This window comes from Pinus tabuliformis, chromosome 6 (assembly GCF_031772625.1).
Source record: "Pinus tabuliformis cultivar Carrire ecotype Pingquan chromosome 6, CPIR1, whole genome shotgun sequence".
NCBI lineage: Eukaryota > Viridiplantae > Streptophyta > Pinopsida > Pinales > Pinaceae > Pinus > Pinus tabuliformis.
Genome location: NC_142292.1, coordinates 645,356,898 through 645,384,055, shown reverse-complemented (window position 1 = coordinate 645,384,055; position 27,158 = coordinate 645,356,898).

Genomic DNA, 27,158 nt, shown 5'->3' with positions numbered 1-27,158 from the left:
ACCGTCCCTATCGCCATGATTCCAGTACATTGGAGGATGCATTTCGGGACCTGTAAGCAGTGACATAGCCTAAAAACACTTGCACTATGTTCCCCTGAGTATGTACTTCATGTTCCCTCAAGACACCTTCTGCAAATTATCCCTGAAAAGTGCCCTTTTCCCATTGGCGCAGGTACCCAATGTCTGACCCGCGCCAATAACTCAGATCCTCAAAAAGGGGCGCGCCCATTGGTGCTCTGTCTTAGAACAATGCCCGCGCCAGTCGAGTTTAGTAATGTTTTTGCCAAAAGCACGACTGTATGATTTTTCCCTCCCAGATCATGAAGTCCTTTGAGGGAAAAATCCATCTGATAAAGCTCGAGAGTCATCATATCTATCCGCAGTAGCTTTTAATGGATGTTGCCATTCCATAATGGGTGTCCTGGTGCATTGAATCTTTCTCCCTTCTTCATCTATAAAAGCCTGTCCTCATGTATTAGATAAGCTAGTTCCAAGTTTATGAGTTCCAAGTTTATGAGTTCCAAGTTGATGAGTTCCAAGTTGATGAGTTCCAAGTTGATGAGTTCCAAGTTTATGAGCTCCAAGTTTATGAGTTCCAAGTTTATGAGTTCCGAGTTTATGAGTTCCGAAGTGCTGTAGTTTTGAGTTCTTGAGTTGTTGGAGTAATGCTAGAGAGGTTATGCTGCCGGGAGTCCGAGAGAGAGGAAGTCTACTGCAAGGCATATAGCTGCTCGCCCAGCCAGAGGAAAGGTTCAACGTCAGAACCTTGGTTGTAACTTTTCCTGTCTATTATTAATTAATGAACGACTGTTATTATAGTTCCAATCTCATTGTCTATTATAGTGATGTTGATTTATTTCCTTTCTGACTGAAATATAGTTGTGCCTTGGTGGATTTTACGCTTGTATCTGTTTCTTCCTTTGCATGTGCAGGTGTCCGTTTGCAAGGATCGCAAGGATTGTGACTTGCCGGAGCGAGGGAGCGGGAACACCAACTCTGCTTCGACTATAGCGTTGGAATCCAGGTTGGTATTCTTAATTCACCTTTAATGTACAACTAGGAACTTGCGTGGCAGCGTGGATTGATTGTGGCTAGTTCTGTTTTAAGCTAGTGGGATCGCCTCTGTCCGCAGAGGGGATTTACCTAACCAACAATTTGGCGACTCCACTGGGGAGAAGCTATTTGGAGTTTGTCTTGCATGATTAGTTTTCTCTCGCTTGCCTGAGTTAATGAACTTTCTGGGTCAGTCTTGAAATTGCTATCTGCTGGGCACTGTCAATCAGACCCTGGGTTGTTATATTTATTTTTTTGGGACAGTAAACACGGCTGGCGCGTTTTTTCTTTTGACAGTCGCGCCAGTTGGCGCATGTTGCTCCATAAAGACCCTTGCCAATTGACTGTTAGCGCGAGTTGCAGATTCACAGTCGCTCCAGCTCTGTGAATTTTGCCAGTTTGGTACTTGAAAGCTCCTTAAACTCGGATTTTTTGTTTTTCCATATCTTTTGCTGCTTCTGGGAGTGTGTTGGACCTCTGTGTGACTGGTTGTTACCTTCATCCTTCAGTTGTTTGCTTATTTCTATCGATTTTGTATCCCAGCCCTAGAGTACCTAGTGGCTTTGCATGTCGAGCCTTCTGTGGGACCTTGTGGTTTGATTATCCAGTCAGCTTGTTGGTTGTTTTCCGCACTCATCTAGTGGTTGTTAAAAGTTGGTATTCTATGCTCCGAGTGATTCACTTCTAGCTTGCTTGGATCTTGCTTGACTTCATTTGAACTTAGATCACATGGTTCATTGAACGTCTTCGTGTTTTCCTTTGCTTTGATAGTTTATCTTCATGTTTCTAAATTGGTTCTATGTCCATTGAGTGAATTGTGTTTGTACTCGTGGATATATCTTGAGGTTTGTTTACATGCATTATGCCATTTTAAAAAATCAAAAAACAAAAGAGATTTTTGCATTATATTAGTTAGCATTTATTGCTATTTGTCGCTTTTAAAAAGAAAAGGAAAAACTTTTATTTCTTGTTATTAGCTGCATTAGGATCTTTGTTACTTGCTTGATGATCATTTTGTTTGTGTAAAAAAATAAATAAATCTCTACTCTTCTGTAGGTGGAATTCATCGAATGAAACAATATAATTTTGGCATATAGATTGCATTTAGGAAGTTTGGAGAGACCACATACGGTAGGACCAAAAAACTGAAACATAATTGAAGATAAACTATAAAATAAACTCAATGAACCTAACAACGCATTCGAACATAACACAAACATTCTAGAGGTCTAGGTTAGAGACGTGTTCCGGCGTCGTTAAACCTGGTAGCTTACCGTCGAGTGGTTGGGTGATTCCTCCACGGTGAAACGATAGGTGCCAGTACGGACTGTGCTCCCACGTACCATAGCGTATACATTGGGAGACCCCTATAGGAATAAAGCTTTTATCCATAGGAAGCCGTGTCGGCCGCCTTACGATTCGGAATGCAGTGAACACAGCATTCACGAAGATCGACCACCCGTACCCTAAAAAGTATTCTTTGGTTTTGCGAAAAGTTTGGCACACCCTCTACCTAGAATTCCAGAGCAGTCACTTTTGATCCTTTTCGGACTCCTTAAACGAAAAGGTGCCTGTGAGCATCTTGTCACTTCGTGCTCATTAAATATTCGAAGGAGACTAGAGTCATCTTTTCGTCCTTTTCTCGACTCTTAAAAAGTGAAAAGGTCAAGTTCAAAGTTCAGTGTCTTAAAATTTATTTGACCACGATCACATATAACCCGGTTAAATTTTGCTTGCGTTAGCTTGAGTAGGGTTCTTTCTCGCTCAAATGGCATCCTTCCCTGAGCCCACCGGCCAAGGTGGTCCCCCGGCTGGTCCGATTCCTTCTGTCGGAAATGTTGGTGTTCAGTATATAGCAACTTTGTCTTTACCTGGGTTCACCATCGGTTTACCCGTATGGGTGTTCTCAAACTTAGTGGTCTCGAGTGCGATAACTCCTGTTCCACCACCACCTCCTCCGCCCGAGCAACATCATTTTGATTCCAAGGTGGACCCCTGCCCTTCTTCGCCTACTGTTGTGTCCTCATCTTCTACTTCGCCTGGTGAAACTCTGGATTTAAATAACCAGGTGGCTAAGAAGAAGAAGAAGAAGACCAAAAAGAAGAAGTCTCCCAAAAGAAAGGTCCCATCTACCCCGAATATACCTGAAGTAAAGTCTCCTCCTGCTCCGCCGCGGAAGGCTAAATTTCCTTGTAGATTATGCAAGGAAGACCATCTTCTTTGCGATTGTCCTGGCATCCCCAGGGTCTTAGAAGTATGGGCTCACGATCGGGACCGCCCTGCATCGTCCTCTGGAGATCATGGTGATGCTACCCTATCAGCTGGAAATGTTAAGGGAAAAGGGAAGATTCGAATCCCCTGTAGACTTTGTGAAGGCAATCATCCCCTTCACCTTTGTCCATTCATGGATAGAGCCTCTATTGTATTGGAAAGTCTTACAGCTCCCTCAACTCAACTTCCTGCTGGTTATCAACGTCTCTTTGCAATTGCAGAACGTTCCCCTGCTGACCAAGCAATCAAGCGTGATCCCTCTTTGGTCCAGCTTTCTCTTCCCGAACCTGGCTGTGCTCAGCCTGTTCCAGACCAGTCCCTGGTCGGAAAGAGTGTTGCTTTACAGCCTGTTCCAGACCAGTCCCTGGTCGGAAAGAGTGTTGCTTTACAGCCTGTTCCAGACCAGTCCCTGGTCGGAAATGCTGTTGATTTACCTTCGTCGTCTACACACCACTTTGTTCCGGAAACATTTGTAATCAAAGATGAACCACCTGAATCGAAACCAGATGAAAGTCCAAAGGTCCAGATGACAAGTGACCCGGTCTTTCAAGAGGTCCAGATGACAAGTGACCCGGTTTTGCCTTCAGAACCTGAATCCAAACCAGAAGAAAGTCCAAAGGTCTAGATGACAAGTGACCCGGTCTTTCCAAAGGTCCAGATAACAGTTGACCCGGTTTTGCCTTCAGAAGTTCCAATCTCAGATGATATTATCACTGTAAAGGATGAAGATCACACCGTCCAAATTCTATACATAAACATAGACTCTAATGATCAAGTGAGTATCCCCCTCATTCCTTCATAGCAGGAAGGAAGTCCATCAGAGTCATACCCGGCCGTTTATCCGGTCCCACCTCCAAGCGACCTAGTTGTTTCCTTCAATTGGGATCAACTAGGCAATTCCTGGTTACCAGCTTCCAGACCATTTCAAATTATAGTCCAAGTCTACCGAATGGTTATGGCCGGTACCATTATTGATGAGGGATCTCCTGCGAGCATCCTTTCTTCCACAGCTTGGGAAGCACTTGGTTCGCCACTGCTTCTGCTTGAGATGAGAAACCTTACAGGTTTTCATCGAGAAACTAGTCGACCTTTAGGAATTCTTCCCCATGTACCTATCACATTAGAAGGGAAGACCGTTCAAATGGGCGTCATGGTAGTCCAAGGCCCGTTAGATTACAATTTACTCCTTGGGCGAGACTATATTTATCGCATACGTGCAATTGTGTCCTCACTCTTCAGAGTGATGTGTTTTCCGCACGAAGGAAGAACGATCAAGATCGTAGACCAACTTTCGTTCCCCGGTTCACACTTTACATATAGTCATCTACCATTCCTAAATGGTCTTATTTCCACAGGAAATGCCTCAACATCCAGTCAGTCATTCTGATGACGGCCGCTGACCCGGGCGTGTGACTGAAGCCCGGGGGGCACGCATCCTCCTTTTCAAAATCGAGTCTTTCCAAGTGAACCTTCATTCCATCCACTCCGTGAATGCCATGAATCTTGGGGGGCATGTACCTCGATTTGCATTATCATGCTGGGGGTATGCAAATTTATAACAAGCATAGTTTTTTCGTTTCAAGCTTGTGTAAACATGAAACCGAATCCAAGTAGAGTTCTTCATGGTTCAAGATTGTGTAAAAATGAACCCATACCTGATTTACATCCCGTGATTGCCATTTATCTGCTAAATTCTGCTAGATGAGCCTTGGTTGTTTCATTCCATCGCCACCATCTCTTTGGCTGATCATATGCTTTCACTTGGTTGTTTTCCTTTCCTGAGGAACCGCAGCGATGAGTGGTTTTATTAGCTAGCCTCTTGACCATTACATGTTTTAAGCAGCTCCACCACTACCGAAACCAGTTACTACCCTTTTTACCACTCGTTCCTCTAGGACGAGTCGCCTTTAAGCTCTTTTCTGACTCGTAAAATATGAAAAGATTGCCGAGTATTTTTCCCTTTTTGACTCGTTAAAGAGAATAAAATTGAAGGTCTTTTTTCAGCTCTCTTCCGACCATTTAAAGAGGAAAAGATTGCCGAGTTACTCCCCTTGACTCGTTAAACGTAAATAAGGGGCGGTCGTTTTAAGTTCTTTTTGTCGACCGTTAAAACTTAAAAAGATTACCAGGTTTTTGTCGTTTCAAACTCGTTAATGGTTACGAAACGATGTGCTTTGATCACTTTTTTACTTTTTCAGGTCGAAATCACTACTTATGAAAAGTACTCCTCGATCGTAACGATCAGGCGGTTCTTTCGGGCATTATTTTATACTTTTTCGGGCCCGAGAGACACAACTTTACGAAAAAGGACACCCCTGGAGTTTCCTTTTCGCTGTCTTTTCAAATTCTCTAAATATGAAAAGACGCCGAGTTCTTCCTTTGTCAGACTCGTTAAAACCTAATGACATCGGATTTTGTCGAAATGACGCACCACAAGCATATGCTATCCCCATCAAGCTTGTTAAAAATAATTGGGGTACTCGCCAGAAATGGTGGGGAAAATTTTTTTTTTTTGGAACCATAATTATTGTTGTGTCGGCAGTATGTCGCTCTTGAACATGGCACTCCTCTGCTTTCGTGTCTGGGTGGGGACATCTCATCTTATTTTTCACTTGCCTCCGTGGGATTGGGTAATCCTATTTGACCTCTCATCTGCTCATTGCCTCGTCACTATGACCTCTGATCCATCGTTGTCAAATACTGCCAACTCCACTCTAGTGCCGCCGATATGTTCAAGAGAAGTTGACCTCTGCAAAGAAACAACCTCCCTCTGATAGCTCATACAATTTTGATTCACAACATCATCTCTCTGTCTCATGTCGATGATGTGGGAAACATTATGGCCCACCTTCGATCAAGGTCACTTCCTATCAACTTCAGCTCATTATCCAGGAAGTTGATCTAGAGACTCCCTTCCGGTGCCTTGGAGCCTGCATGCCTCAATGGCAGGTTCTTCGTGTTCGACGCGAGGTTTTCATCATTGGCCTCCGATCGAATGATTCTACGGGTGTTCGATGTCAGATCACTAATTCGCACGCCGTAGATTGTATCGATAGTACCTTGAGGGCCATTGTCATTATTGGTGGTACCTCTCGCGTCTGTTAACAGTTCCAAATATTGACTGGTAATCAGACGATGTTCATGCATGTTCGACTTCAGCTCACATATTCGCATGCTTGAACTTGTACTTCTGTTCGGGTCGAGATGGAGCGCAAGACCCTGGATTGTGTCTGTTGTAATCCAGGCGTGATTGTTGATACATGACTCATTCACTGGATGGCTGCGACCATACCTGAGTCAATTCATTGATCCTACCCAGATGGCTGCGTCCATACTATGGATCTAAATTATCATGTACTCTCTTATGGATGGCTGCGACCATACCACGTACATCATGTATTTGAGCTATCAATAGTATCTCTCAATGCAGGTTCTCGGCAACAGCTATATGTGTTCTTGCAAAGCATTTCACCCCTCTCTCTCGCTCGGGCCTCATGCTTTGGGGGGCATCTGTTACACAGTAATTTGTCACCGTTGGTCACCGTCCCTATCGCCCCGATTCCAGTACATTGGAGGATGCATTTCGGGACCTGTAAGCAGTGACATAGCCTAAAAACACTTGCACTATGTTCCCTTGAGTATGTACTTCATGTTCCCTCAAGACACCTTCTGCAAATTATCCCTGAAAAGTGCCCTTTTCCCATTGGCGCAGGTACCCAATGTCTGACCCGCGCCAATAACTCAGATCCTCAAAAAGGGGCGCGCCCATTGGCGCTCTATCTTAGAACAATGCCCGCGCCAGTCGAGTTTAGTAATGTTTTTGCCAAAAGCACGACTGTATGATTTTTCCCTCCCAGATCATGAAGTCCTTTGAGGGAAAAATCCATCTGATAAAGCTCGAGAGTCATCATATCTATCCGCAGTAGCTTTTAATGGATGTTGCCATTCCATAATGGGTGTCCTGGTGCATTGAATCTTTCTCCCTTCTTCATCTATAAAAGCCTGTCCTCATGCATTAGACAAGCTAGTTCCAAGTTTATGAGTTCTAAGTTTATGAGTTCCAAGTTGATGAGTTCCAAGTTTATGAGTTCCAAGTTTATGAGCTCCAAGTTTATGAGCTCCAAGTTTATGAGTTTCGAAGTGCTGTAGTTTTGAGTTCTTGAGTTGTTGGAGTAATGCTAGAGAGGTTATGCTTCCGGGAGTCCGAGAGAGAGGAAGTCTACTGCAAGGCATATAGCTGCTCGCCCAGCCAAAGGAAAGGTTCAACGTCAGAACCTTGGTTGTAACTTTTCCTGTCTATTATTAATTAATGAACGACTGTTATTATAGTTCCAATCTCATTGTCTATTATAGTGATGTTGATTTATTTCCTTTCTGACTGAAATATAGTTGTGCCTTGGTGGATTTTACGCTTGTATCTGTTTCTTCCTTTGCATGTGCAGGTGTCCGTTTGCAAGGATCGCAAGGATTGTGACCTGCCGGAGCGAGGGAGTGGGAACAACAACTCTGCTTCGACTATAGCGTTGGAATCCAGGTTGGTCTTCTTAATTCACCTTTAATGTACAACTAGGAACTTGCGTGGCAGCGTGGATTGATTGTGGCTAGTTCTGTTTTAAGCTAGTGGGATCGCCTCTGTCCGCAGAGGGGATTTACCTAACCAACAGGTAACATGATCCAGATTTAAATAGGAACACAAAAAATTATAGAGATAACCACAAACACAGAGATGCAGTGGAAATGATACTTCATTTCATTAATGTAAAATACTGAAATATGCTTACAAATAGAAATGGAAATAAACCAACTAGGGCGATGGTATCTTATCTCTGAGAAGAGATGTGGCGGCTACATGCCTCTTAATTGCCTTACAATGAGGCTCAAGGGCCTTTTTATTATTGAACAATAAGAGCAAACCATAAAGAACCAAAATCCTAACCGGAGGAGATGTAACACCAAGAGTTTATGGGCTCCGTTGGGGTGAGTTGGACAACCAACTTCTCGGGGTTGCGACTTGGTCATATTATCTCTGTTTGATGCGCATGGTAGCCCATTGGAAAGATATCTTCGAGGACTACGATGGAAAAAATAATTCTAGAAAAAAATTGCTAGCGGTAGATTTCCAAAAAAAACGACGTCTAGGGCCTCAAAACGGCTTCAAAAGTTTAGGACCCGAAAAACTGCTAAAAATAGTAAATTGTGCTACAACTAAGGAAACTGAAAAAATGAAAAAAGCAATGGTGGGGGTCCCAGTGGAATTGGAGAGTGGCTACCAATATACACTTGGGTCATTCCTCCCCCCTTAGGAAGCAATGGTTCCCATTGCGTTGAGTTCCTCCATGAGATGAGGGAACTTCTACTAAACTTAGTCCTTGGTGAGCCACTTGCCTTGGTGAAGGATTTGGCTTGCTTTGAAAAATTGATACAGTTGGATATTATGTTGGTGAGTGTGCTTGATCTGTGTGTCCATGATCCGATTAGTTGCAGCTTGTTCCATGCAATCTGTATTTAACTCTTTGGGTGTGATATATTCTGCAATGTCGGATGTGTCTAGTAATGGTGGAAAGTATGGCCGAAGGCAATCCACATTGAACACTGGGTGCAGGCCAAGGAATGGGGGAATGTTGAGATTAAATGCATTGTCTCCCACATCCTTGGTAATGGTGTAAGGACCATATCAGAGTGGTCTGAGTTTTCGATAGGCTCCGATAAGGCGTTCCTTTTGCAAATGTAACTAGACTTTGTCGCCCACCTGAAACTTGTGTGGCACCCGATGTTGATCATTTTTCTGCTTGTAGTTGGCATTTGATTTCTCTAGAATGTCATGGACCTGTTGGCGAATATGTTGGATGTGCTCATTGAAGCTGTTTGCCTTATCTATTTCAGACTGGACATGAGCCAAATTTGTGTGAGTAGCTGCAAATGGCATGGCCATGTCAATGGGACATAGTGGCTGGAATCCCAAGCCCACCTGAAAGGGGCTGTGGCTAGTCGAGCTGTGGAGAGCCCGATTGTAGTTGTGCTAAACATAGGGGAGGCTATCATCCCATGTGCATGGATGCTTTGAGTTGTACATGCGCAAAATGTGTACGATCATCCTGTTGACAACCTTTGTCTGGCCATTAGTTTGAGGATGGAAGGCTGTGGACTTAGTGAGTTTGGTGTCCAGCATCGATTAGAGAATGGCCCAAAATGTACTGAGGAACCTGCTGTCAAAAATCTGAGATGATAGATTGTGGGATCCCAAAGTGTACCCACACTCATTTAAAGAAGAGTTTAGTAGTGGCTTCTGCTGTGATATTCTTCTTGCAGGCCGCTATAATGGTCATCTTCGCGAACCTGTCAACGACCACAAAAACATAGTAATTTCTATGCTTAGTGGAAGGAAGGCCTCACATGTAATCCATGGAGATGGAATCCCAAGGTCGACTAGGGGTAGGCAGTGGGGTATAGAGGCCTTTCTTCTTAATGGTCAGTTTGGCAATGGCGTAGGCAGTGCATGATCTGTTGTAGTTCCTGACATCCTGTCGAAGATTCGGCCAATAGAAATACTTATGTAGTAATGTCACCGTTTTCTCGACCTCGAAATGCCTAGTATTTCAACTGTAGTGTGCTTCCCAAATCATCTTCCAATGCTTGCTTGAAGGAACACAAAGGTCACCCAGGTGGCATAACAGGGAATCATAGAGTTGAAAATCTGGAACATGTTGACCCTCCAATAGTGTTTGATATGTGTGGCCAAATTTTGGGTTGCTTTTGTAGAGAAGTGGCTAATTAGAATTCTTGTGCCCACAAGAGTTGAGCACGGTGGTTAGCACCATGATCGATGGTTGACTGAGGAAATCTGCAACATTATTGGTGTTGACCTTCTTATACTTGATATTCCAATGGAACTGTTTCAGGTATGTGGACCACTTCTGATGGCGATCATTCTGGAATTTAACTTGGGTCTGTATGAACCGCAGGGGTCCGTGAGCTATGTGGATGACCGTTTCCTTCCCCAAAATGTAATGCTTCCATTGTCGGCAGACCTGCACAATGGAATACATCTCTTTGTCATAAGTGGGATACTTTCGGACTGTGTCTGAAAGTGTCTCACTGTGATATGCCACTAGATGTCTATGTTGAGTAAGGGCTGCCCCAATAGCATAGTCAGAGGCATTTGTCTCTACCTCAAATGGTTGATGCAAGTCTGGTAATGCGAGCACTGGTGTCGATCAGAGGCAATCTTTCAACTCTGTGAATGCCTTCTATTGAGATTCAGACCAAAATAATTTTTCTTTCACTCCTCCTTTGGTGACTTGACTCAAGGGCCAAGTGATATGAGAAAATCCAAACACGAACTTGCGGTAGAAGTTGGCAAGACCTAGAAAGCTGCAAAGCTCTGTCAGAGTGGTTGGAGATGGCCAATCTTGAATGACTTGGATCTTGGCTGGATCCACATGCATCCCCTGTTCATCAATAATGTATCCCAGATACTAAACCTAGGTCATACCAAAAGTGAATTTCTCCAAATTGGCACATAACTTGTGTTGCCGCAGTGTTTGGAGAACCTATCAGATGTGGTGGAGGTGCTATTCCCAACTCTGGCTGAAGATCAGGATGTCATCCAAGTATACCACTAGAAATGACTTGATGAATGGCTGTAAGATGTCATACATTAGCCTCATGAAGGTTGCAGGAGCATTTGTCAATCCTAAAGATATAACCAACCATTCGAAAAGGCCCTCCTTGGCTTTGAAGGTAGTATTCCACACATAGAAGGTTCGATTGGTACCTGGTAATATCTTGACTTCAAATCGATCTTGCTAAAATATTGTTGGGCGATTTAATTTTCTATTAAATCCCTTTCATTTAATTTATCAACCCAAGGGTTTCGTAAACTTAGAAGCAAACCAAAATATATGGGACCTCAGATGAAACAGGTGTAGGAAGTTTCTTTAGAATGGAAATGCATATTACAAATCTAAACTATTAGATCTATTTTATAAAAGCATAAACATGTTTGATCAATGGAAATATTTTACTTTAGAAGATAGAGAAGAGTCTCTTGTTCCAGAGTCCTGATTGTCCTTCTACAATCTTTCTATAATAACATTGCCAAACATCTAGGAAAGCAGGAAAGAAATGAAAGCAAGTAAATATTGTTTTCAGTTCAGTTCTTTGCTCATGGAGGAGAGTCTCCTAACTTAGGAGGACTTGATTGCCATTCTCACATAAAAGCTAGCTACTGAAAGGAAATTAATATTAACATAAATGTAAGATAGGAAAACATATGAGAAAGTAAATCTTATTTCAGTTCAGTCTAGTTCCTGGAGAAGAGGCTCCTAACTTAGGAGTTCCTGGTTGTCCTTCCCACATAAAAACTAGCTACTGAAAGGAGATCAACCTTCACACAAAAAAACATGGCCATAACATGAATTCATACTGAAATTATCTACAAGTATTTATAACAAAGAAATAAGATGAACATCATAATTAAAATTAATATATTCACAATTATGAACATTACTCTACAACAAAGTGCACTTATCTTGGTATGGGGATCCTTCCATTCCTCAATGAGCACACATGAACAACTATCACACCTTAAGAATCAAACAACACTCATAACTCATGATTTGGAGAAAATGATATTATTCATGCTGAATGAACATAAATCCGATGCTAATGAATAACTGATAATTGTCCCGCTTTTCCTTTGAAGGATGCTCCTCTTATTTATACATGAATTAGGGATATCTACTCAATAAATGTAGATCCCTTAAATATCTACTTGATCCATACTTGTCTCAACTTATCCCTAAATATTAGATACAAATACCATGACACATCAAAAACTCCATGATCTTTCTCCTTGGAATATGGTCCACCTCTTGAGTTGAAATTCGAATTTGATCTTGGGAGGCCACATAAGGGTGTCTTGGAACCTTCCAAATCACCTACACATGTCACCAAACTCATTCCACCTTTAGGTATAAGCAAATACATGTTATTTTTCTAACTTTTAATCATCAATTCACTTTAAATACATAAAATAAATAACTTTGGAAAATTAAAATATAAGCACATATGGTAATGGAAATATAGGGTTATGTAATGATAATGTGATGAAATGAGGTGAAAAAATGAGGATAAAGGTGAAAATGGAGTGAAAATTTATGTTAATTTAGCAGCCCAACATACCCCCCAACTTAAGTTATTGCATGTCCTCATGCGATCTATTGCATTGATTCACTTAATCATAATTTAATCTTTTTACATTGTCTTGCTTTTATATCGACTTTGATTGATATCGATTTCTTTAACTTCGCATAATTTTATTTTTGACAACTTTGTTCTTTTCTGCAAAATCTTCTTTCTTAAAAACATTTGATTGCAACATATTATTTTGGTTGGTTCTTGTGTGACAACCAAAATTTGATTAGTATTGGTTCTTGTGTAACAATACTTTCATTGTTTTTGTGTTGCATCAAAAGAATTTGAAAACATTTAATGAACCATTCATTCTTTGATCATTATTTGCAAAACATGTAACATTTGAATCATAATGCAATTGTAATTGTTTGGAGAAAGTATGTTGGTTAGGATGATATGTGTATAAAGGACATATATGACATATGGAAGGTGATAATGGAGTATGAATGTGAATATGAACATGGTGAATGTGAATGTGAATGAACATGGTGAAACATTTTCCAAAAATTATAATTTTAGTATTGAAGAAATTGTATGATAAAAAGCTAGAAAAGAACATACCTTTACTTACCTAAGTGGACAAATTGTGTATATGTAGAAAAGTGTAGCTCCTACTGTTGAATCATGGAATGAAGAATACAATAATGTGACCTGTGTCTTGGTTGCATACATGATGGATGAAGTCATAAATGTGGATCCTTTATTACTCTTGAATCTACTACTGAATCATATAGTCTTCATGTCGTCCCATATCGTGGCACAATTCTTCCATGTGAATAAATGTGTCAATGTCGAACATGGAAAGAAGTCATTGGATTACCGGCCATTGATAAATGTCGTTAACCAATGCGAGGCAGACTCACCATTAATGTCAATGAGTACCAAGGTACTCAAGTAAATCTTGTGAAGTGCGAATAAATGAGCTGATGTCGAGCCACTTGCAAGATCCAACAAACAAGGGACATTAATGTATTCCCATTGTTCGTTGGCGAGAAGACTTGCCATTATGGCATGCAAGCCTCAAGGTACTAATAATGACTTTAGTATTTGTCCCAGATAAGGTGCCGAGGTCGATGGGTCAAGACTTTTTGAAAGGTGGGCCTTAAGGGATCCCACATCAGTCAACGCGAGTTCATACAAAATGATTGGTAGGACTATAGATACAAGATGTTATGGTCAAATAGTTTTTATGGCAAGGAAAACAAGGCAATGTAGAGAGATGGTTGGTTTATTTGTGAGGAAAAAAGATGAACTGAAAAGAAGGCAAAAATGTATGCGACTCAGAAAAGTAGACATGTATGAAGTCATGATGGATAAGGCAATGAATCAATGGACTTTAACATAGATGACTGATGAGGCTTTGAAGGAGAAGTGTGAGTAGCATATCATGACGCAAAAGATTTCTCTGTAGCGACAAATGTCACGACATTTGTAATTAACTCCTTGAAGCTTTCAATGATGAATGTGATTTTTAGAGATCACATCTGCATGAAATTGGATCGTCTTGCACCTATCTATAAAAGCTCAGTGCAAATTTTGCATGAAAATTGTGAGAGATTTTTGAAGGACATAAAATACAAGTATAAATGCTAGCAACAAAATAAAATAAAATAAAATTTACCTATTGCCTTTGCGCTCAAATTTCTTTCAAGTAACTCCAAGAAAATATAAATTGGTTTCAAGAGTTATGAAATGTCCATTTGCAAAAATTTTAATTTTATTTATTTATTTTTTTTTAAATTGTTTTGTTGTTTTTTTTTAATTTGTTTTTAGTTGTTTTGATTTTTTTAATTGCTTTTTTATTTGTTTTGTTTTTAATTGTTTTGAATTTTTTAATGTTTTGTTTTGTGTTTTTTTTTTATTTGTTTTGATTTTTTTTAATTGTTTTGTTTTTTCTTAATTGTTTTTTTTATTTGTTTTGTCCTTAATTGTTTGGAAATTTTTTTTTAACTGTTTTGATTTTTTTTATTTGTTTTGATTTCGTTTTAGTAGCAAATATTAAAAATAAAAATGAAAAAGAGCATAAAACAAAATTTCAAGCAATACATCATAATGAACTATCTAACAAAAGTCAAACATCGAAAACTCCCATCTGGTGCCCTGTCAGCTGAAAACCTATTTTCAACAACCCTAATTCCTAATTTTTGTATCAAAACATTGATCATGCAGTCACACTTTCTTGTACAGTAAGAAACCCTTTATTAATCTGCTAACCACGCAGCAAGGGTTCGAGAAGAAGAATAAAATAAAACTCGCATCATTGGAAGTTGGTGGGTACTTCTCAGTGGGTGCAGTGCAGCACCAATTTGGCTTGGAAGCTATTGCTTTTGGCCTGAGAAGGCAGCCAAAGTTCGCCCCTGCCAAAAGCCAGGAGTCCAACAGAAGAATTGCCTTGGTATTGTGAGAAATCGATTCCGCATCCAAATGCGAACTTTGGAAGGGATTGAGAACCCAGCCACAGTGTATCATGACTCACCTCCGCGGTGACAATGCTCCCACCATTGGTTCGAGTTTGCAAGATGCAATCCATTCCACTACAAGTTACGCCGTCTCCTTCCAGGTTAGTCACGAGCCGCAATCCAGTTTCTTGTATGTGGAGGATGCATTTCTGTAATCACACTTTATCCATGACATGTCCTGCGAGGTATCAAAAACCATAGGGATGTTATACTTTGCAGGCTTCTCGAAACCCATATTCACAATAAAACTTGTGCCTGCTGCGTTGCCTGATTCAACAACAACGGAACTTAACAGGCGTTTGTACGTAACCATTACTTGCAAAAATGGAACCATTACTTGCGGTGCTCAATCTTGATACTAAATGTTTGCTTGGTTTCTACTCTCTCATAGCACGTTGATCCATTCACTATAATTCCAGATGAGATTGGGATTGTAATGATGCACAACTAATTTCATCACTTCTCCTCTCTTTCTTTTTGACCACAGTTTCATCCAATGGGTGACACATTAAGCATTCTGCTCCTGAACTCTATGAATGTTCCCCTTTATTTCGGCGGCATGGTATCATGATATAACAAAACAACAAATGTACATCAAGCATACACATCCGTGTGGGTGAATACAGATAAATATAGAACGCCATCATTCAAAAGTACATCAAATCCTGTCGATGATCCACCCAGCAAATCCTCCGATTCTAATCCATTTTGTGGTCTCTTCTGGAGGATGAGATGACCAAGATCCTGGAGAGAGAGATTGTAGGAAATAAAAGAGGCTGAATTTTCATAAATTTCGAGGATTTTTCTCTAATTAAGCTGAGCAGATTCCTGAAAAATTGTGGGCAATGCTAATCCCCTCGTTGTTAAAGTGTGCCACCAGTGAAAACATAGCCCAGGTTTTCAAAATATCAAGATGCCTCACTTGCTGTAAATTCTTTGGTAACCTAACAACGACTCTCCACATCCAATGATAGTTCTGCGGTCATTGACATGTGGATGATCAGGCCTACATTTGGAACAGTAATCATCCATAAACCACCATGAAAGAATTTACATCCCCGATTGTTCAATGAATTATGTAGCTGGAGATTGCTCATGCCGGATTTGCCCAACTTCACAAGCACTAAATTTTTTATTTTAATTCAAACTGTCCATCTTCCCCAAGCTCGACAACTTGGTTGAATAGCGCAGAGATTTTGTGTTTTTATTGCAGGTTTATTTCAATTTAAATTCATGTGTTTGTTTTTCAAAGAATTCTCCCACCGACTTACATCAAATTTTAACCATTGCAATGGAGCTCGGATGGTAGTTTGATTTTACTTGGCAGTTTGATTTTATTTGCAGGTTGGAACAACCCAGAAGCCCCCAGCGTGGACTAGACAGTGCACTTGTATTTTCACCAGTGACATTGTTTTGACCATCGCCAAACAACTATGCGACCTTCATTCACTTGCAATGTGGGTTTTCTTTTAATTTATTCGATGTTAGTGTTTTTTCAAAATGCATGATTCCTTTTTGTTGGTTTTATTTTATTGTTTTATGTAATGCATCATGGATTTTTGATTTGGTTTTGCTTATTTGTTTTATTTATTATTTTATATGTTGTTTTAAAATCAATTTTTATTTATTTAAGATATTAAATTTTATTTTAATTTATTTTTTATTAAAATCAAAATCTTTAATAAAAATTGAATTTTATTCTAAATTTTTTTTTATATTATTTTAAAATCAAAATCTTTTTAAAAAACTAAAATTTTATTCTAACCCTAAAAGAACTTAAGATTTTTTTATTGATTTAGGATGACTTTTTTTGTTTGTTTTTTGTTTTAGCAAATGGAGACAAGTATATTGCAACACGGAACACAGAAAATGCAGGAGGAGAGCCTACTTATTCAAAACATAAAATATCATCTTACTTATTCTATGCTTTGAAAATTACAAACTATTAAGTGTAATTAAATTTCCAATGTAACCATTCACGCAATAGTAGTAAAATTATATTCATCTTCAATTATGCAAATTTAAAATGAAAATTTACAAGGATGATCGAATCTAGTTTTTGTAGTGTGATTTTTATTGTGTTTTTTTTTTAGTGAATGGGGGTTTTGATTTGTGTTCTATTTCTATGTTTTCTATATGAGAATAAACTTAAATGAAAATGCCTAAATGCAATTAACCTTAAATAAAAAAAATGATCCTAAATGAAAATTCTTCCTAAAGAATCCTCCTAGCTAGCTTACATCTAAGTTTACATTCCCCAGCAACGGTGCCAAAATGTTGGGTGATTTAATTGTCTATTAAATACTTGTCATTTAATTTGTCAACCCAGGGGTTTCGTAAACTTAGAAGCAAACCAAAATATATGGGACTTCAATGAAATAGGTGTAGGAAGTTTGTTTAGAATGGAAATGCATATTACAAATCTAAACTATCAGATCTATTTTATAAAAGCACAAAAATGTTTGATCAATGGAAATATTTTACTTTAGAAGATAGAGAAGAGTCTCTTGTTCAAGAGTCCTGATTGTCCTTCTACAATCTTTCTAGAATAACATTGCCAAACATCTAAGAGAGTGGGAAAGAAATGAAAGCAATTAAATATTGTTTTCAGTTCAGTTCTTAGTTCATGGAGGAGAGTCTCCTAACTTAGGAGGACTTGACTGCCCTTCTCACATAAAATATAGCTACTGAAAGGAAATTAATATTAACATAAATGTAAGATAGGAAATCATATGAGAAAGTAAATCTTGTTTTAGTTCAGTCTAGCTCCTGGAGAAGAGGCTCCTAACTTAGGAGTTCTTGGTTGTCCTTCCCACATAAAAACTAGCTACTGAAAGGAGATCAACCTTCACACAACAAAACATGGCCATAACATGAATTCATACTGAAATTATCTACAAGTATTTACAACAAAGAAATAAGATGAACATCATAATTAAAATTAATATATTCACAATTATGAACATTACTCTACAACATAGTGCACTTATTTTGGTATGGGGATCCTTCCATTCCTCAATGAGCACACATGAACAACTATCACACCTTAAGAATCAAACAACACTCAACTCATGATTTGGAGAAGATGATATTATTCATGCTGAATGGACATAAATTCGATGCTAATGAATAACTGATAATTGCCCCCCTTTTCCTTTGAAGGATGCTCCTCTTATTTATACATGAATTAGGGATATCTACTCAATAAATGTAGATCCCCTAAATATCTACTTGATCCATACTTGTCTCAACTTATCCCTAAATACTAGATACAAATAACATGACACATCAAAACCTCCATGATCTTTTTCCCTGGAATATGGTCCACCTCTTGAGTTAAAATTCGAATTTGATCTTGGGAGGCCACATAAGGGTGTCTTGGAACCTTTCAAATCACCAACACATGTCACCAAACTCATTCCACCTTTAGGTATAAGAAAATACATGCTATTTTTCTAACTTTTAATCATAAATTCACTTTAAATACATAAAATAAATAACTTCGGAAAATTAAAATATGAACACATATGGTAATGGAAATATAGGGTTATGTAATGATAATGTCATGAAATGAAGTGACAAAATGAGGATAAAGGTGAAAATGGAGTGAAAATTTATGTTAATTTGGCAGCCCAACAAATATTTCACCCCCTTCAGTTGGTCCAAGAGGTCATCAATCCATGGGATTGGGTACCTATTACAAACAATGATCTTGTTCAACGCCTGATAGTAAATACAGAGTCTCCCAGTCTCATCCTTCTTCTGTACCAACACGATCGGGTTCCCACAGGGCAATGAACTCGAACGGATGTGACCTTTCTGCAGTAGCTCCTGAATCTGCCTCTTGATTTCATTGCTCTCTAGAATAGAGTGCCGATAGATTGGTCTATTGGGCAGTGGCGCACCTGGGGTCAGATTGATGGAGTGCTTAACCTGACAGTGTAGAGTAACCCTTACGAGGGAGGTGAAGATGTCCTCATACTCCTCCACGACCTTGTTCATCTGTAGTTGTCATGTGGAGGGGCCCTGTCTGGAGGTTGTGGCCACCGTCTTCTTCTTTCCTTAAGGGCGTATCATCAAGAAAACAAATTTCCCAGTTTTGGAAATGAGCTTACTACATTGTTTTATAGTAACCAAAGAGATGGCGGTAGGCAGTGCTACCTCTAGTATCCTATACAAATTATTTCCCAAAGTAACAATAACAACACGGGGCCTTGATTCATACACAACATGTCGCTTCCACAAGTATGGTTGTCCTAACAATACATCACAAACTTCAAGGGGAGCAATGTCACATAATACCTCATCCATGAAGGGCTTGATGTTGTATGGAAGGTGACACTGCTAGCTCACGCGAAGATCCCATCTTTGGTGAAGCAACCCGATGGTGTATGGTTGTGGTTGGAGAGCCCAACCGCTTCATGACCTCTACCGAAATGAGGTTCTTTTATCTCCCACTATCGACAATGAACTATATCCGGGAGCCCTTTACCCACATCTGGGAGTGGAAGAGACGCTCCTCCTCCTCTGGATCTTTGGGTTTCTCCTTCTAGATCTTCATGGTGGAAACGGTGGCATTGGGCTCCGCATCGATAATCTGCTTCCCTTTGTCATTCCCCTTGTCGGGTTTTGACTCAGAGCCAAAACATGCATCGGGTGTTGTGAGTGGAGCTCTTATGGAACTCACACCACTTCCCTGTGTCCTTTTTTGGCTTCGCGGTGCTGTTATTTGCTCGTAGCTTTGGCAGGTTGTCTTGGGCCACACCGCCCTGGCTTTGTCCTTTGTTCTGTGGTTTAGTGGCACCTTTCCCTTGCTTCGGATTCACATATCCAAAGTCTCGCTTCCTCTGTTTAAACTTTTTCTCGACCTTGACGGCATATCGGTATGCCGTGCCGAGTGAGGAGATGTTCAGGAATTCTGTTTCTTCCTCGATGTACTTATGTAGGTAGCCACGGTATTTGAGTACCAAATGATGCTTCGTATCCTTGATACCAACTTTGTGTGAAGGGTATGGAAAATATTGGTACTCTGGCACGTCTTGGTCCCTTCCCTTCTGTAGCGTGGTCCACTTTATGTATTGATCCTCATAGCTTCCGACAGGGTAGTACTACTCCTTGATGGCATTTTAGAATGAATTCCAAGTGGGTTTGGCTGAAAATAGTGAGCTTGTACTTTCATCCTTCTGCTCATAGTAGGTTTCCCACCAGTCCTTGACGTGGGGGGTTGCTTTGAGAAGAGCAAAAATAATCTTTTCCTGACTGGAAAAATCATGAACAGAAAAAATAACCCTCTAGCAGATTTAACCATTTATTGAGAGTATCTACGTCTATATAACCCTTGAATATGTGGATTTCAAAATTAACTTGTACCTTAAATGGTGTGGCATTTCCAGGTTAGCTGTTGGAATTCGATGCATCGCCCCTGGGTAGCCGCTGAATGATCTAGGAAAAGTTGTCCATCATCGCATTCCTTTGTCGCTCAATGGCTTCTTCGAGCAAGAGTTTGATAGGATCTCCTGCTCCCTCATCTTTCTTTTCATCCACCATAGGAGGCCATCAGGATTTTCAAGGCTGGTCTTGCAAAGGTTCGAATAGTTCAAGCCCTAACTCCTTATATCTCGACCTCGTTGGGGACATGCAAAGAAAAATAGAGAAAAAGCAGACCGCTCTAATACCATTGATTCGGATTTAAATAGGAACACAACAAATTATAGAGATAACCATAAACGTAGAGATGCAGCAGAAATAATACTTCATTTCCTTAATGTAAAATACTGAAATATGCTTACAAACGGAAATGGAAATAAACCAACTAGGGCAATGGTAGCTTATCTCTGAGAAGAGATGTGGCAGCTACATGCCTATGAGTACCTTACAATGAGGCTCAAGGGCCTTTTTATTATTGAAAAATAACAGCAAACCCTAAACAACCAAAACCCTAACCCAAGGAGATGTAACACCAAGAGTTTATGGGCCTCGTTGGGGTGAGTTGGACAACCAACTTCCCGGGGTCATGACTTGGTCATATTATGTCCGTTTGATGTGCATGATAGCCTGTTGGAAAGATCTCTTCGAGGACTACGACAAAAAAAATGATTTTAGATAGAAAATCGCTGGTGGTAGATTTCCAAAAAATGTTGTTTAGGGCCTCAAAACGGCTCTGGAAGTTTAGGACCCGAAAGATTGCTAAAAATAGTAAATTGTGCTACAATTAAGGAAACTGAAAAACTGAAAGAAGCAATGGTGGAGGTCCAAGTGGAATTGGTGGGTGGCCACTAATATCCACCTGAGTCATAGCAAGATGCAGCCTCAGTTCTAACGATGAATCACCACCAGTGAACCAACCAAATTACAGATCTATGATTGGAAGTTTGCTTTATCTAACAGGTACCAGACCTAATATCATGCATGCAATAGGAATTGTTGGAAGGTTCCAAGAAAATCCAAAGGAATCACATCTCCAGGAAGTCAAAAGAATTTTAAAATATCTTCAAGGAACTCTGGACATTGGACTATGGTATCCTAAAGATACAAACCTTACTCTTCATGCATATACAAATGTAGATTTGGCAAGAAATTTTGATGATCGAAAGAGAAATAGTGGAGGTGCACTCTATATCGTTTCTTGGTTAGTGTCATGGTTAAGAAAGAAACAAATTTTGATTTCCTTATCTACAGGTGAAGCAGAATATGTGGCTGCTACATCTTGCTGCACACAACTACTTTGGATGATGCAAACATTGCAAGACATTCAGACAACATGTACTCCACCCATATCCATTCTATGTGATAATAAAAGTGCCATCTGTATTTAAAAAAATCCTATCATGCACTCCAAGACCAAGCACATATCCATTAAGTACCATTTTCTATGAGAACGAGTCCTTGATCAAAAGATTAAATTGGAGTATGTTCCCTCCAAAGAACAGGTTGTTGATATATTCACTAAACCACTTCCCAGAGAAACATTTGAATATCTAAGACAAAAGCTGGGAATAGTTGCTACATCATCCTATTGTTAAATCTAGTTTTCAGAGGAAGGTTATTATACACGAGTTTCATGAAGTATAGTTGCGTATACATGTGGGTTTCTATGGCTGAAAGAGCGTATATGTTTTTCTGACAGAAAAATAGTGCGTTAGACTCTGATATGGGTGCTCTGTCTGATATTGATGATTATAGTCTGACGATATGCTTTGTTCATTGATTTTTATCTGACTGATAAAGATGACTTGATGGATGACTTATTGACAATGCACAGGTTCAGGGGGAGCATTAGCCTTCACACACATTCAACATTGTTGGCAACATGGTTGTTGAGTTCAACTAAGGCTTCAGATACTTATTTCATTTGTTGCATAAGTCATGTAAAGATCTAGGGCGTGATATGACTTTTTCGGTCATGGTCTATATTTCAATGAGTCCTATTAGACATATGATGTAATTTGTATCCCCACTTTGTGTGGGATGGATGATTTAATAATTGCTATATTTCTGTCATGTATAAACAATTGGTATATCCCCACTTGGTTGGGTGGATGAGTCAAATATGGTGTATCCCCACTTGGTTGGGTGATTGATGTATGTATGAGTCATTGGTCATAGGGAGGTCATACTCACTTAGTTGAGTTATAGAGTCATGTTATTCTTTTGAAACATATCTTTGTAGACTTGACATGTACTTAGGGGGAGCATGGACAACATAATGTATATCAAAGGGGGAAAATAACTTGGTTTTCCCTTTTCCCTTGACGTCAAAGGGGGAGAGTATTTTGGTGTTGCTTGTTATCTTTAACAGTTTCTACAAATTGCAGTAATCAACAACAACATGGTTGCCATCAAGTCCAAAGGGGGAGATTGTTGGAATTATGATACAAGTGTTTTCCTTGATGGCAACTCACTCACAGGTCAGTTCATTTTTTATGAAAGGAAATCCACAATGTAATAGATCAATTTAGATGTAACAGGGCATTGAAACAGAAGAACAAGAATATGGAACTAAAGTCTACTAATTAGAATGAAGAAGTTGAAGGTAAAGGATGGTGAAAAGCAGTTTAAGATGTATATGCAGGTCCACTTAATCAAAACCATGTATACACATAGGTCCACAGAAGAAAAAGGGTGTATAAGTATACACACACTCCCGCAAGAGGAAAAGCGCGTACAGGTTGGAAAATCAAGGAATTTCAAGAGTATAGAATACCAAGGGTCAATACCATGGTATGAACCTGCAATATTGAGTGGAGAAACGACTATTTCATCTCGTCCAAGAATACCATGGGTCCTAAGTGGTTTTGGTTTGAGGTATTGAGAAAGGCCTAAAACTATATAAGGAGGAGAAGATTATAAGGCCAAGGCGTGCAAGTGAAAAGGGTTTCTAAGGAATACTTCTATCTAAAGTATATTTTATGTTGCAGGGGATATGTTAGTGATTTGATTTGAAATATTGTGTGCACCTTGAATTCAATGTTGGATTAGGATCATGAGACCTGAAATGACTTATCATTGAATGATCTGATATTGGTTGGGCTAGATCTGATTGTGTACACCTGTTTTATTCTTTAAATGTCATGATATGGGTCTTCCTGAAGTCTGTAATAACAACAAAGTTAAGAGTTAATATTTGTAGATCTGTATACTAGTTTGTCTCGGTAAAAGCATGTATACACGTAGGTTCTACTCTTCCAAGTAGCGCATACAAAAGAAAATCCTATTCTTCAGATCTCGTTGATGTATCTGATTAGTTCTATGGTTTTATCACTGTCTGTCAATGAAGTCTTCTTAGATCTGAATGTAAAATTGAATGCATAAGGAGTTTGGTGTCTGATTGATTGATTGTCTAAGTAAGAAGGGTTATCTCTGCTACTACCTGTGTAAAGATATGTAAATTTATAGTATATATTTAGTATATTGCTGGTTGGTACAAACTTAATTCAAAAGTTTTATGTTTTAGTAGTTTTGAGGGTATACGTAGGTTTGGTTAAAGGAAGTAGCGTATACACACAGGATGGGTTCAGTAAAGTAGCGTATACATTCTGATGCATGATTTTTGAGGTTATAGATAGTTCTAAATGATGATGCAAGTTTTTGGGTTCAACACAGGGTTATGGTGACAGTGATATGATTGTTCAGATTAACTGATTGTTGGTTGATGTATTTTGAGATTCAAAGTTTCTGATGGGTCCAATATGAAAATTTGATGAAACGAGGCCTTCATGTATATTGTTATGTGTCAAGAGCATCTAGTCTGAAAATTTATGAAATGTGGTCTCTAAAAGAAGAGAGAAGGTCGTAGCCTTCTATAGGTCAGTACCTACATACTAGTAAACACATTGGCTAGTACAAGAGCTAAGGGGTTGTAGCTCCCTTCCAGTAGAAGTTGGAAAACAAGAGAAGGTTGTAGCCTTCTGCAGGTGGGTGCCTACGTATTGGTATGAGTCTACACCAATACAATATTGTAAACATATCTTCTTATTATTAAAATAAGACATAGATGACAACAATAGGTGGTCTTCACCCACATTGGGTTTCCACCTTAAATCTTGGTTTTCATGTGTGTTTCTTATGTGTGATGGTTTATTTTGTTTTTACTGCACTTTTTGATAAGTTACCAATGCATTGGTTATAGATCAACACATGATAAATTAACTAAATCACAAGTTCTATGGGTATACACTAGTTTCAGTAATCACAGTAGCGTGTACACACTAGTTCACTTGACAGAAGTAGCATATATAAATCTGTTTGGGAAATGAAAAATTATTGATATGATAATACTGATTCACCCCCCTCTCAGTATTATTTCCAATAGAGGAGGAGGATGATGAAGTGTATCATACAACATCTCATCTAATCTGTACCCTAGATGTTGTTATAGGAGGGGGGAAACCTTATGAAGATGACCCCATTGACCAGATCCTCCAGAACCAAGCCCCCAATACCATGCCTCTTGATGAGCTTATGAAAGACTCTGATATTAGTTCTTGGAATGAATTATTCTTAGTTTATCCAAGTCCTGCCCATGTCAAAGTTGTAGAATTTGGTCCACCTAGAACCTTGAAGATTAACCCCTCTCTCAGCCAATCAAGAAGAAAATATGTGCGAGATGTTGAGAGAACATTTAGATGCCTTTGTTTGGAACTATATATAAATGAAGGGGGTGCATCCCTCAGATTTTACTCATCACATCTACATCAAGGAGGGATGCAAACTTATGTGCCAACCTTAAAGGAGAATGAACCCAACCCTCAATGACATAGTAAAGGAAAAATTGCAAAAGTTGCTGGATGCAGGGTTCATACCCCATCTCAGATAGTGAGTGGGTGTCCCCTCTAGTTTTAGTCCCAAAAAAGAATGAGAAGTGGAGGATCTGTGTGGATTATAGGGAATTGAACAAATCCACCAAGAAAGACCATTTCCCTTTTCCTTTCATTAATAAAATTTTAGATGGTATTGTAGGGAGGAAGTTATTCTCTTTTCTAGATGGATTTAGTGGTCACAATTAGATCCATATCAAACCCGAGGATCAAGAAAAAACTACATTCACATTTCCTTGGGGTACCTTTGCGTATAGGGTCCTCCCTTTAGTCTATTCAATTCCCCTTCCACTTTTCAAAGTGAATTTCTGAGCATCTTTGCTGAGCTTGTCCATGACTCTATAGAGATCTACATGGATGATTTCACTCCCTATGGGTGTGACTTCCTAGAGGCTCTCTCTAACTTGGGAAAATTCTTAAGGAAATGCATTGAAATGAACCTCTCACTTAGTCCTGAGAAATGTGAATTCTTAATGAATGCAGGGACTATCCTTGGCCATTCAATATCTCAGGAGGGAATACAAGTGGACCCAAACAAGATTTCCATCATCAAAAGGGTCCCTACTCCTTAAAAGCAGAGGGATGTTAGGAGTTTCTTGGGCTTAGCTAGATATTATAGGAGGTTTATCAAGGACTCTAGTAAAGTGGCTTTATCATTATTTGAATTTCTAGCTAAGGAATCATAATTATGTTTGACAAATAGCTACCAAGAGACCCTTGAGATTTTGAAAGAGAAATTAACCACTACACCCATAGTTAGGGGCCCAAATTGGGCTCTGCCTTTCTATATCCATGATGATGCATCTAAAAAAGTTATGGGTGCAGCCTTGGGACAAATAGATAGTAAGTTACCTTATGCCATTTACTTCATTAATAAAAATATGTTTAAGGCTGAACTGAACTACACTGTAGTTGAGAAAGAACTCTTAGGTGTTGTACACTCCTTAGATAAATTTAGACACTACATCATTGGATACCAAAATTTTGTGCAAATTGACCATGAAAATATTAAATATTTGATGAATAAGATTGATGTGAATGCTAGAATAATTAAATGGTTGTTATTGTTATAGCAATATGATTTAACTATCATTGACAAGCGAGGAAAGGAAAACGTAGTTGCATATTTTTTGTCTAGACTTTCTTTGCCTGTAGGTGATGAAGGGATGGTTGATGATCAACTTCTAGATGAGCACCTATTTACTATCTCAGTTCTCTCTCCATGGTTTTCTGACATAGCCAACTACCTAGTTGCTGGAAAATTTCCCCAAATCTCTCATCTAGGGAGAAGATAAGAATTGTAAGGAAAAGAGCCAATTTCACTTGGATTTGAGGCAATTTCTTCAAGATAGGACCAGATCAGATCTTAAGGAGATGTATTAGGGAATAGGAAGTCTTTGACATCCTCTTGACCTGTCATGATGGGCCCTGTAGAGGCCATTTTTCTGCCAAGAGAACAACTTTCAATGCTCTACAAGCTAGCTATTACTAGCCCACTCTCTACCAAGATGCAAGAAGGTACAAAAACACATGTGATCAGTGCGAGAGGATGGGAAAACACCAAGGGATGAAATGACTATAAAACCTCAGGTGGCCTTGGAGTCATTTGACAAGTTGGGCATGGATTTCATTGGGCCAATTGATCCACCATTAGGGAAGAAAAAGTACATCATTGTGTGCACTAATAACTTGAAAAAGTGGGCAGAGATAAAGGTTTTCAAGGCAATAATAGAGGAGAAAGTGGCCTACTTCTTAAGGGAAAATGTCTTCTACAAATTTGGGTACCCAGTGAGATAATCACCGATCAGGGAGCACAATTCACATCACATCTAATCGAGAATCACTTAAGGCAACATCATATCAA